This window comes from Seriola dumerili, unplaced genomic scaffold (genome assembly GCF_002260705.1).
Source record: "Seriola dumerili isolate Sdu_G_001 unplaced genomic scaffold, Sdu_1.0 BDQW01000322.1, whole genome shotgun sequence".
NCBI lineage: Eukaryota > Metazoa > Chordata > Actinopteri > Carangiformes > Carangidae > Seriola > Seriola dumerili.
This window is the reverse complement of record NW_019174577.1, coordinates 1569491-1582550: the sequence shown is the minus strand read 5'-3', so window position 1 is coordinate 1582550 and position 13060 is coordinate 1569491. Positions and strand designations below refer to the sequence as shown.

The following is a 13060-nucleotide window of genomic DNA, read 5'->3' as shown; positions in this document are numbered from 1 at the left end:
TGCAGCTCCAGTAGTAAACAATTCTGTCAGCAGCAGGACCAGACAACGCCAAAGAGAACATTTTCATTTTATTTTTTGCAGCTTCTCTGCAACCATAAAACTACAGGATAGAGCCATTTGGGCTGGAAGTTCCCCTAAGAAATGAATCAGCTATAAAACAGCAGCACGATAATACCAGTCTGGTCCACAGGGCATGCTTTTTTCAGATTCACGCTGTGCTGATGCGGGAAATGATTCAGGATGTGTGTGACCAGCATCCTCTCCGCAATGTCTCCCACCATACAGTAGTTAAACTGTGCCTTATTAGTGATCTGCTTAGCGTTCATAGTACCTGGCATGGGGAATAAAACCGAGGAGGTGTACAAACTCTGTCTGTGAGCGCTATAATAGAAATAAGTGTTGCTATTTATATCATGTCAGAGAAGAAAAAATATTATTATTGCGGTATGGCTGCTGGCGCTGGATATGTTGCTCCAGGCTTTGTGCTTGTGGTGGCTTGTTGCTTAGCTGTGAATGTGTGTATGTGTCTGTCTTCAAGTGTGTGCGTCAGTGTGCCAGTGTGTATTCATGTATTCCGGGTGGTATATGGGACTGGCCTGTCCTCTCCCTTCCTGACCATGGCCCCTCATTAGTCTCTCCTCTTGTTAACAAACTGGGGCTCTGCTGACACCAAGACTTCATAAGAGTGCGAGAGAGACAGACAAAGTGTGTGTGTATGTGTGTGAGAAAGAGAAAAGGGTGGGAGGCGGCGGGGGTATGTGAACGCAACTTAATGACAAGCAAACAGGCCGTGAAAAAACATTCAGCTCACACACTGACTGTTTATTCGTGTCCAGGAAGTAAACGTTGGTGTCTGTCTCTGTCATGTCTGCCTGTCTTTTCATGCTGTCTCCCACAGTATCACTCATGGTCTTTTGCCAGCGGGATGGAGTTTATACTCATGGAAAAGTCTCTGTCTCACTGCTGCAGAGAATGGAAGAATCCCCTCTGCCTACCTTATTCAGATATAGGAAAGACACACATGCAAGAGCACACTCCCCCTGTGGAGGTACAATAAGCCTACATGGAATGCCAGTTTTACCAACGGGAAGCATCTTTATTCAACAGCCACTTGGCCTTTGGTGATAGCAGCTGCATTCTTTGTTCCTGTCATACTGGGCCACCTCAGGCTTACACAACATGATACTGCTCCAACTTCTCCACTACATTCTGTCACAGTTAAAGGGCATAGACAAAAAATATTGAAATCATACACTTTGCAGACTCCGAGGAGAGGATAGCCTGTGGCTGCCAATGACAGCGGCCATAAGAGAAAGCTTTCAAAGAAAAATGAAAGAGTACTTATTATTTACTATATCAGGCTTCCTTCTTTGAACTCTCTCATCTACTCGAGCTGCTTGGCATTGCACTGGATGTATAAGAGCCATGAAACAGACGGAGAGATGAGAGCGAAAGGAAGACATGGCTGGAAAAACAAGTGATTAAAAGATAAAAGGAAGAGAGCAGATGATGAGGGAGCAGCAGTGTGTGATTAAGTGGCAGAGGTGGTCCCATTGGGCTATAGTCCTTATTGCATTTTAATGGGTGGGCTGGATGATCCTTGACCCTTTGTGAGGCAGTGGTAGCACCTTAGTGCAGATCAAACTGCCAGGCTCCACAACCCCCCCTGGAAGGCATCTGGGCCTTGAGAATGAGGTGTGTTATTTGTGTGTGTGCATGTGAGGGCTCACAGGGTCACAGGCAACCGTGTTTATCCTGCTGCTATGGCAACCCTCATAGTAGCCTTGGGCAAAAATCAACAAGCAAAGCCATATGTGTGTGTGTGTGTGTGTGTGTGTGTGTGTGTGTGTGTGTGTGTGTGTGTGTGTGTGTGTGTGTGTGTGCACGAGAGAGAGAGAATATGTGAAGCGGGGATTTAAAAAGATGAGGTGTGTGATTTTATATAAGTCTTCAATTCATACATTTCAAAGAGCTGCCCCCTCCTCCCCCTCCGTCTTTCCCCCTCTCCGCCAGTGCGGCTGGCCTACACCTCAATCATCAGGCCCTCCTTTTCACCTTCTCTTTCTCCAAGCTCCACATGCTAAGTGGGAACATTGTTACGGTCAATTTGTCCCATTCAGGGTCCCAGTGGGCAGTGTCCCTGCCCTGACAGCCTGCAGACAGAGACCACACTGCCTGAGAGGCCTTGACATCAAGGTCCAGAGGAGAGGGGAGAAGGGGGAGGAGGGAGGAAAGTGGAGGATAGGAAAGCGAAGGACAACAGGGAAGGGGGGGAGAACAGGAGAGGAGAGGTAATGAGGGGAGCAGTGGTATGGAGGCAGAATGTGCAAAGGAAAACAAGCAGGGGGCAAATGCCAAAGAGAATGAATGACAGAAAAAAAGAAAAGGAGGCTGAGGTGCCAGGTTTAACACAAGCCCCCAGACCCAGCAGCTCAATAGTATTTCCAACCAGTCTGTCAATCACACACTAGACTGATGTAGATGGTGACAGCTCTGCTTCCACAGAGGACACCTCTAATCCATCTGCCTGAGTTTGGCCTAAACCCAGAGAAATACAAGACAGACCAGACAAGCTCACGGGAGTCAGAAATGCAGGTGCTCCTGCACATATATTTGGTGCAATATTGAAATGCAATTGGAGTATGATTTATTTTTTCCAAGGAGAAACTTAAGCCAAGGGGTCACTGAAGGGTTGGTTTAAGAAATCACTTTTTCTCCATTACTTCTGGAGGCATGTGAAGTTTTCATTGGGTTTACTTCCTACCAACAAAATAGTTCTGATGAAAAAACTGTTGACAAGGTGTTGATCATGCAGAGTGATGGGGCACTGTTTCTGGAAAGACGTGTTATTTTTACAACTGTGCACACCACAAATGAAATTCCATTCATCTCCACTGTACTGGGGTGGAGGCAGTAATCAGAGTCAGATTTCTCAAAACTTGGGAATATAAAACAGAAACAATCTCCATGGTTAGATACTGAACCACTGGATAGAAGTGAGGAAACATTTTTTTCTAAGTATTTCTGTAATCTGGCTGAGTTAGCTTGAGGATCATGAAGTGCATAAAGAACACTAAAGTGAACACCTATTGCACTTTCATAAAGTTGGGGAATGTTAAGAATATTTTAAGATGAAGCAGCACAGGTCAACAAATACACTGACTTTTCATGGGTCAAGCTCCAAAAACACTACATCCTACAATTCCCATAATGCAACTCAATGGTGCCATTCATTAGGACTGCCTGTCTTTTAAATGTCCACTTCTTTCAAACCATACTCCTTCAGTAAGACTCCTCACTTTTAAATCTTGTGCCCAATCACAGATAATCCTGATAACAAACTTGGAAACCTCGCTCCAGACCAGAATCCTTTTTCTTTTTTCTTTTTTTTTTTTTTTTACAGGCTTAATAATACTCCTCATGACAATTCAAATGACCTCCATGTGTCCTTTTAAGAACAAGAGAGCTCATAACTTAAATCATAAGGGAGGGATGAAGAAAGTTTTTAGGGAGGACCCCAGCTGATAACCCAGGCAACATTCCCACTCTCACCCACTCAAACTTTGCTTTAATATTGAATTCAAGTTTCTACATAAAGTAAGATTTAAGCCATATGTTCTGCAGTCAGGTTGTGGAAGAAAGTACATTGATGAGGTTAAACTTTATGTCCTTACTTTGGCCTGAACTTGTCTGGCAAATTAAGCTTTGTCTGTCCCATCTGTGTATTTTATTTCTATGCTGGAGCTGCCCCAGGCCCACAGGTGATGTAACCCTCAGCAGGGTGTGCAGCGGGGAGGTGGGAAAGAGGGATTAAGTCACTGTGTAAAGGCACCTGTTATTTTAGCACATAGGGCACAACACTTGCTCCGAGGCAAGGGGTGCAGAGCGGCTGTTGGCGTCAGAAACCAGGCACAAACAGGGCACCCATTCAGCCAAGGCTGGACAGTGCTGAATCGCACTTGTGTAGGGCACAGACAGACTGACTCACACACATGCACACACATGACAGGAAGGCAAACAGACACAATGTGATGAACAATTTGCCTTGTGTTTCTCTATCACAGGCATATAGGCAAACTCTCACTCTGTTTCTCTCTTTTAGTTTTCATCTGCGCGTACACACACACACACACACACACACACACACGCACACACACACACACACGCACACACACACACACACACACACACACACACAATTCTTCAAATTAATTGGCAATTCAGACTCCACAGTACAGACAGCAGGGATCTGTCAAGGCCATGTGTGTATGGTGCGATGTTGCAGATCGCCCCAAATTAACTAACTTTATAATAAATCACTGGGCACTGCTAGCCAAGGATTAGCCAAGCTCCAGTGAGCAGTTTGTTAAGCTGCGAGGAGAAGCACTTGGGATGGAGAAAATACAGCCAAAAACTGACATCAGCAATGGGACCTTGGAACGGTACAAACCCCCCGCCTGGTTTCCTGGGCACACATTTAGCCCTGTTATCTGAGTTCTCCATTGACACAAAATGCTGCTCCTATATTAGGCTTTTACTTGGAGTTATTGCTTTTTCTTCAGTTGGGGTTTCACCGCTAATCACTTTTAGTGTTCAGGACATCAGCTCTAACATCAGGTACGCTGCTCCTTCGATTGCTTTCCTTATGTTTGCCTTACATAATTCTCTGTGCAATCTTGCCCCCTACTGAGTCATTTCTTTTGGCAGGAGTAATGCTTCCTACACTCTGGTTATTTACATACTGACTGAGAAAACATTTATCCCCTCTCCCCTTCCTGCAGAAAGAAATTAAACTCTCTAGAGGAAGCTTATTATAAATTCCTTCAATATCATCAAAACAAAACTGTCTCTTGTGAAACTATTACAGAGTTAAATCTTGACAAAGGGCTAATATTTTTGTAGTGGTTACAGTAAAATTAACAGCAAACATCAGTGTAGCTGCTCCAAGGTCTGTCTCTTGATAATTTCATTTCCCTGATCTTGTTCACAAGCCTGTGCTGTACTTGGTGAAAGCATAACATAATATAATAAGTATTATTTTGGGGTAGATTTACACTCAAAACTTTCTAAAGATGACATGAAGCAACAGCAAAAGAAAGTGTTGGTTCTATTCTCAGCTCTCTTAAAGTGTTTTGTCCTTTGCTCCTGAACAAATGAAAACTAGATCCAGTACAATAAGAGGATCAGAGATCGTATTAGACAGGTATTTTCTGTGTTGTCTACTAATTCTTTCCTTCTGATAGCATTTCTCTTGTAATTACTGGTGGCGTGATGGGCCTACCAGAGGATGTCAGTACATGTGAGAAAAGGCCACCACTCTTACTCTGTCATGCCAAAGAAGCAACGACACTCAGATGATTAGACAATATCTAGTTTATGATCATCTCTCCTTTCATCTGCCTCCTGTTTCATCTCATCGCCTTTCCTTTCACCAACTACTCTGTCTCCCTTCTGTTACTGTGACAAAGGTCTGAAACAGAGTCTGGTGCAGTACATCGCCCCCTGATGTAGCATCGGAGCAGCAGAGAGGAAGGATTTACTGTATGTGTAACCTGCGGCAGCAACCCCCCTGCCCTGGCTGTCAGGAGGGGCTGACAGCCTGGAGGAAGAGGAATTAAAGAGGCTCTTGTCCTCCAAGAGCTGATTGACACAGTCAGTGCGACAGGAAGGTTAGTGGAGGTGCTGGTATTCCCTTGGCTGTGTCTACCCTCGCACTGGACGAGCAAAACTGTCTCACTTTCTTTAGTGCCCCCCCCCATTCCTACTCATTATAGGAATTCTCTGACCCTCGGGGACTTCACTTACTTCTCTGTCTCTCTTTCCAGTCCACAAACCTCAGCGTTGGACAAAAGGCAGCTGAAAGGCTATTTGAATTTGAAACAGGGGCCACAACAAAAACATGCAGCTCCCAAATGGAGAAACTTTAGGAGACTTGGAGCCAGCTATTGAGTGTTAGCGGTCCTCACACAGAAAGCACACAAAAAAAATTTGATTCTGACACTATCCAACCAACCAGCTCAATGTACTGTAAAGATAACAGCTACTGCAGAGGGAGAGAGGAGAGAGAGGGAGGGAGGGATGGCATGTGCCTGAAGGCAAGGGTAGTGGACACCAGGGGCCCAGCGGGTAGGACTGTAGTACACACACAACCGCTAGCAGTTAACATACCATCAAAACAACACACACTATACAAACAAACAATAAACACACACACACACACACACAGAGGGGCACATTATGACCAATCCCACAGTGAAGACACGCTGTCTGTGCTTCTACAGCTCTGCAACTTGAAAATTAGGTTTTGTTATTAAGTTTTAAAATCATTTCATGTGGAAACAGGGGAAATCCCTGTGACACAGCAAAGAAAGTCCCAAATTTCACAATTAAATAGTTCCTTGTGGAAAACACTGACAATGAGGTGTTACGGGGACAGCAATGTAACTTATCATAATGTAGGATAACAAGTGATCTTGGTCATACATAACTGTTTCATTTTCAACCCAACAATCCGAGTCGTGTCAATACCCAATCAATACATGGATGGCGAAGCGCCTCTTCAGGTTCCGGACAGCTGAAAGCTGCTTGTTTTGTGCGTGGCTGCAAGCTACGCAGTATGAAATTGAAAATCATATAATGAAACCTACTGTGGAGCCAAGACGCGAAAAAAAATGTAGATCAGCCCGGTATTGTATACTGATTTAGTTGGTTCTAACCATTTCCCTCAACAACATTCCTTCATCTAATCAGAGTCAATACAAAGCATCAAGGCGCGACAGAGCCTGTGCCCAGAGCGCAGCACCACCACCACCACCCACCCACCATAGACCTCCACACCGGACAGCTCGGGTCACTTACCTCAGATTATCAAGGGAATGGTGCCGCCGAAACAACGTCTGTATGAGTCAACTGTGTGTCCCACTGGAAACAAAAAATCCGGGAGTGATCAGAGGAGAGGGGAGGCTCGTTAGTGCGTTACAAGATCCTGTGTAGGGCTTTGTAAACTACTCCTCCCTGTCGCACCTGTCTCTGGCAAAAACTGATCCCGTACGCCGGCCTGACATCCCTAAGACAACTGTCTCAGGGGTTGTGTGTCCGTGCCCCCTGCTAGTTTCAACACACACACACACATACACACACGCGGCACCACCTGTCCCCGGTGCAAAACAGCCCACAAAGAGCTTCTATGTCGCGTAACGACACATGGCATTCCCCGTTAGTCTCTGCAGCAGTACTCCCTCACAGACAGCCGTCCGAGATCCCCAAGTAATCTGGAAACGCTGGAAGCAGCGACTGATGAAAAGGAGCACGCAGTAATAACCCATCCAGCACACCACTGGCACCAAACCAGCTGCAAATTACATCTGCCGCTCTCGTCGCTCGCCCAGTTGTGTTATCAATCTTCCGTCCCCACAATAGTTGGTCTATTTTGCCGCTGCGCACGACTGCCGCTCTGTCATTGCTGCGTCTTTTCCACCTCGGCTCTCACTGAAAGAAAAGACTGTCCCTCTGTCTGCTTGTGCGCTCCACTTCCACACAGAGCCAGGCTCAGGATCCAGCGCGGGGCAAAGTCCCATTCATCGGTTTATTAAAAATAGTTCCTGTTCCATGAGCCGCACTCAGGAGCTTTGGTGAGGCGGGAGGACCACGGCGTTTGTCTTCTAGCGGTAGTATGAGCTACAGCATCTCCAGCACTGCTCCCTGCTGTCATCCACAAGAGACTCCTAAAGCCTGTTAGTGCCAAAACCTGAAGCAGAATTATGCAGCGACTGGAATGGAATTGATTAATGACTAATTGGGTTTCATTTTGAGGCGTCCAATCCCTAAACATCTCATAAATATCAAAGCCGAGCTGCTCGTTGCAGTAGAAAGTTGCATATCGTGTGTCGACTAAAATTTTATGGTGGCAAAATGCCGTGTGAAACTGGTTACCGGGGGCGCACACCTGAGACAGAGCACTGTTTTTTGACTAAAGTTTATTCCAAGGAACCTTTATACTTACAAGACAAACAATCGACGGTTTATTAAATATCTGAACGATGCTGACGTTAAAATAAAATCACAAGGCTGATTCAAAGCAGCTCGACCATAGTAGTGAGCTTTATTACTAATATTTCTGCATGTAAAATGGTTAAGCAGCATGGAAAGGACCTGAGGAGACTCACTGCACCAGCAGATCACAAAGTGGCAGAGTGCTAGAAACTAGAAGAGATGATGATACATTTTGATCGTTTCTATGCAAGACAGAACATTTCATGTCGGTTTTAGCCTACTTTTTTGTCAGTTGTAATTTTTCTTTGGCTCTATTAAGATCAAATGGGCAATTTAGAATATTTCTCAAACACTAACTATGAAGCAGCTTTAAACTAGACAATAATAGGCTACATATTGACTGGAAATTATTTTTTTAAAATAATTTTTTAATCTAATTATGCCATAATTTTAAAGAAAACCTATTCACTGTAAAATAATTCAGTGACTTTGAAAGCTGTCTTTCACCAGCTGTTTCCATTCCTGAGTTTAAGGTCTTTTTGTTTGCATCTTCTCATTGAGCCTAAATTAACACAACAGAGGAATAATTTAGTCTCATTAAACCTTAATAAACCTCTAGCCCAGCACAATGGTTGCTCTATACAATTTGGGGGGTTTGTGCTTAAATCAGGTGTGTTTTTAGTAACACTTCCATGAACATTGTTCCTCCTCACACTGACCCCAAAATGGTCTGTACTTCTGGCTAAAATTAATTACCATATGGAAAACCATTTATGTACAGCAGTGTCAGTGGATAGCACCGGTGCTGTGTTATAGGCTACAGTGTGTGTTAAAGGAGTTAAGACCTACTGGACCTCTCCATGAAATTGCTAGGAGCCTAAGCCACTTTTAAGCTTTGATTCATGAATAATTAATTCCTGAAATAATGACTTCTACAGGCTTGAAGGCTCATGTGTGTCGCTCACTCTCTTTATCCTCTTAATAATACTCCCAGCAATCTGACAGCCTTTTTGATACAATCAGCTAATCAGTGGTGCCAAATCAGATGACTCAACCTCTGATTTGGGAGAACAAGAAAGAAAGTCCTTGCTATTAGTCAATGGAATGCAGCCTACGAAGGTTTTTTATACAAGATTTAATCCAAAAACATATTTTGTATGAGATCTTTCATGTATACGTAAAGGTCTTAAAATAATCACTTTCTTTAATGTCAGCAGTAATTTTGGCTGCTGGGAGCTATTTTGAAAGAAATGCAAGGAGGCTTTATAAAAGGCTTTCTCTTGGCACATTATGGTTAACAGTATACAAATTCCTATTTTTAAGCTGTTTAGTGACGTTCTGTGGAGCTTATAGTATGACATTGATATTATTGTAGGACATTGTTTTGGTTTGCTTGTTGTTTGCTGTTTTGTTTTGTTTTTACTTATCTGAATTTACACAGCCAAATATGCCTGCACCAGCACTGTAATACTTATTAACATTATTCATCCTGCTTACCTTATCATCACATGCTGCCTGTGACTTTGTAGCCTCCACAATTAAAAAGAAAGTTTCCTTTGTCCAGAGGAGACCTGCTGAAAGTCTTTGTACAAGCTGATTGCAGTTACAACAGAGGACGCCGCTCTGACAGCAGTATCATTATTCAGACAGAAATAGTTCCGCCAACAGTAGAATAATGATGAGTTCTCCTTACTCACTTGAATGCTGCCGCTCTATTACTCTCACATACAAAACCAACAAGTCTCATGTGTCTATAAGAACCTAAATCAAGGTGTCCTGTCTTCTCATAACATGCCGCCCACACTTAAAACAAGATAGCTTTGAGAGCCTGGGACAAGAGAGCAAATCAATTCACACTGTGAAATGCGTCCATCCTTTTCAGAAGGATTTAGAAAAAAATGCACAAGGAGTTTCCCATCTGTGAGTGTGCCTGTGTGTGTATCCAGAGCGTGAGAACTCACATTTTTTATTGCTTTGTCCCTGCTGCTGCAGTGCACCGTTACTCCACCCAAAATCAGTGTTAAAAACGTACCAAGCCTTTTCCTTTTACTCACGTAGTGAACTTTAAGTACTAATGTAGAATATTACTTTTGCTGAACAGCAGCAACTTTATCCTCAACTGCCAGTTATGTAATAATGATAAATTTACTGGACAGAAATACACCAGGCAAATACAGGGAAGCCTGTGAAATAACTTTGAAGTAACATCCATTAATACAGTAATATCTATCTAAAGTTTGTTAAGATAACTAGCTACTGGTCACACTAGACCAAATAAGGTTGTATTGGCAACACAACATGTATTGTTCATGAATTGAACATCTCATTTATAAAAAAAAAAAAAAAAGAACAATGTGAAATTTCTCTTTAAGGTTGGCAACACAATTTAATTTTAAGTGGGACACTTGTACTTTATATAAGTATTTACATGCTACTTATCCTCCTATTTTATCCCTCTACTCAGTTCGTTTACTTGAGAGGTACAGCCTATAGTTACTTAGCAAACTTATATTTTACAAACACATGATTAGCTTTTAAAATACAGTCTGTGTAGTTAAAAAAGTTCGACCTCAACCTGGTACATTAAGTGTTTTCTCAGACGATAGCCACTGCCACTAGATGTTGCACTAGACCACCAACATCTCAGACCAAAACAAATGCTTCGTCGGCCACACCTCCCACCCCGCACCCCCTCCCCAGTCTCAGTCAGTCAGGTGTTAGGAAGGACACTGAAAGCGGCCACCAGACACACAACAAGAAGCACGACTGAAAAAAGTTACCCTAAGCACACGAGAGCAAAAAAATAAAACTAGCCACAACCATTAGCCCACGTTAGCATTGCGATGATATGCTTCACGGCTATACCGATGCTAAGCTAGCTAGCAATAGCATCATTTATTGATAAAATCGGTAACAGCAAGTTAGCTAACATTATCATGCCTACTGCAGACACCAATGAAAAGAGAGATGTAACATTATACCCATCAAGTTACTTACTGGATGAGAAGAAGCCAGTTCAGAGTCAAGCTTGTCCTTTTAGCAGCTGGTAGGGCTTTCCATCTCGGTGAAGCAGGACCAGTATTAGCTCCACGGTCAGACTGGTAAAAGAAGACAGCCTTGGACTTGGCAGGGATGAATGGAGCCGGTAAAAACTTTTTGGATGTTTTGACAGGCCCCAGGCCGACCGGAATTGGAGCTGGTAGTTCTCATAGCCAGTCCACCTGTCCTTTAGTCTTTTCTCTTTCTTTGTCAGAGGCTTTTTTAGACGAAAATGTGGTTCCTTCAGCGGAGGAACTTCTTGAAAGTGGCTTTCACCTGAACACATCACACTGCACTGTGCCATCTTGAATGTGGGCGGTCTCTGTGTGTTCACAAAGGTGGGGAGGGCCAATGGTTCAACAGTAAGGACTCATACCACAAACTTACAATATTCTCTCTCTTCTGGCTCTGTTTTTGGTACCAACTCCTGAGGGGAAGAGAACTCCTGGGTTCGGTTAGATAAGTAAGAAAACCTAATTCACAATCCCGCTGTCATTTATAATTTGTCTACACTAAAAAATACAACCTTGGAACAGAGCCTCTCTCAACAGTATATGTATTGTCATCTCTTTTTGAAAAACAATCTAATATTGTTGTTTATTCAATATGTTTGTTTTTTTAGCATCCTTTAACAAGCACATTTTCCCATAAGCCCTAGAAAATTGTGGGCTAAGCATCAAATTTCTTATGGCAGTGTGTCTCTGAATATGGACAGTAATCCACAAGAACACACTTAATTTTTTCATAAAGATTGCTGAAAGAAATGCTAAAGGAAATATTGCATGGAGTTGCTGAAAGTGGTGCTAGTGGAACAGAAGCTAGACATGACATATATCAGGCTCCTTAGACGCTGAATGCTCAACTAAGCCCCCCAGCTCGTTGCGAACTTTATCTGTCTGCTGCTTGGTGCTGAGCATGTAGTGCATAGATAGATACATAGATAGAGGGCTTTAGTGATTTTATTTTTTGGTAAAAATGCTAATGCTGCTCCTTTTCTCTCAAGTAGCCAACTGTTTGCTATCAAGTTTGCCATGTACAGTATCTACCTTAAAGTTGAAAATGTGCATGTGTTCTGTTTACAGCTTGTTTCCACACCTGTCACAAGGCCAAAAAAAAAATCAGTTTTGGCAGGTTTAAGTACATTTATGTGCTGGTACTTTTGTACTTTTACTGAAGTAAGTTTTTGAATGCAAGGCTATTAACTGTGAGGGAGTACGTCTACATGGTTGTATTGCTACTTTTTCTAAATACATGTTCTAACCACTGCCCAGAATAGGAGTCATTTAGGGAAACCCTGCAAGTGAACACAGGATAGATGCAAGGAGGGAGGGAAGACTTCCACAATGACTCTCGGTATACATACTGTAGCTACTGCTGACAGTACTCTATTCTAATATTAAACAGTTCTCCAAAAGTTTTTTTAAATCCCCAGATTAGTTTATTATTCTGTTTCCAGCTACTTTGCATACAAATGATTTAGGACGCAAAAACTTTGAGCCATGTTCAACAAAAGAACTTACACCATTTCATCTCCTGTCAAAGTTTGTGTGCTGACAATAAATAAATAAATAAATATTCATTTTGTTCATCCGTTTCCTTTCATCCCACTCGATGTGTCAGAGCAGGCAGACAGTAGACCTGAGCCAGATAAAAAGGAGAAGAGCTGCCATGAGAAAGCGAGGAAGCTTAGCAAAAAAAACTACAACCTTTGATGGGGAATGCACTTTTTAATCTCTCTAAAACATGAGGAAAAGGGGAAGGGCAGCACAACCATCCTCCTCCCTGAGGTACAGTCAGAAGGCAGGAGAGGATAATAGTGAATGTGTCTCTGTGTTAGTCGCAGTAAGATGCCAAAGTTAGATGAAGCTTTTGTCTGCTAAATTCCATTTCACCAGAAATATGAATGCAAAATAAAGATTCCTCAGTCTCCAATGTGACCATTTTCTATCTCACCAATGTAATCACATGGTTCACCAAACTGCAAACAAAGAAACATAGATGGCATGCAGGGTTCATGTGATCAGACCCA

At 42.9% G+C, this 13060-nt stretch overlaps 1 protein-coding gene across 1 annotated transcript in view; it reads right to left on the bottom strand.

The window, feature by feature from the left end:
- Nucleotides 1-7644, bottom strand: part of sema6b (semaphorin 6B) — a 120844-nt gene extending 113200 nt beyond the window's left edge. Inside the window, exon 1 of the mRNA XM_022759420.1 lies at nt 6859-7644. The gene's annotated coding sequence lies outside the window, so the exon portion shown is untranslated. The remainder of the gene's footprint in view (nt 1-6858) is intronic.
- Between the last annotated feature and the right edge of the window lie 5416 nt (nt 7645-13060).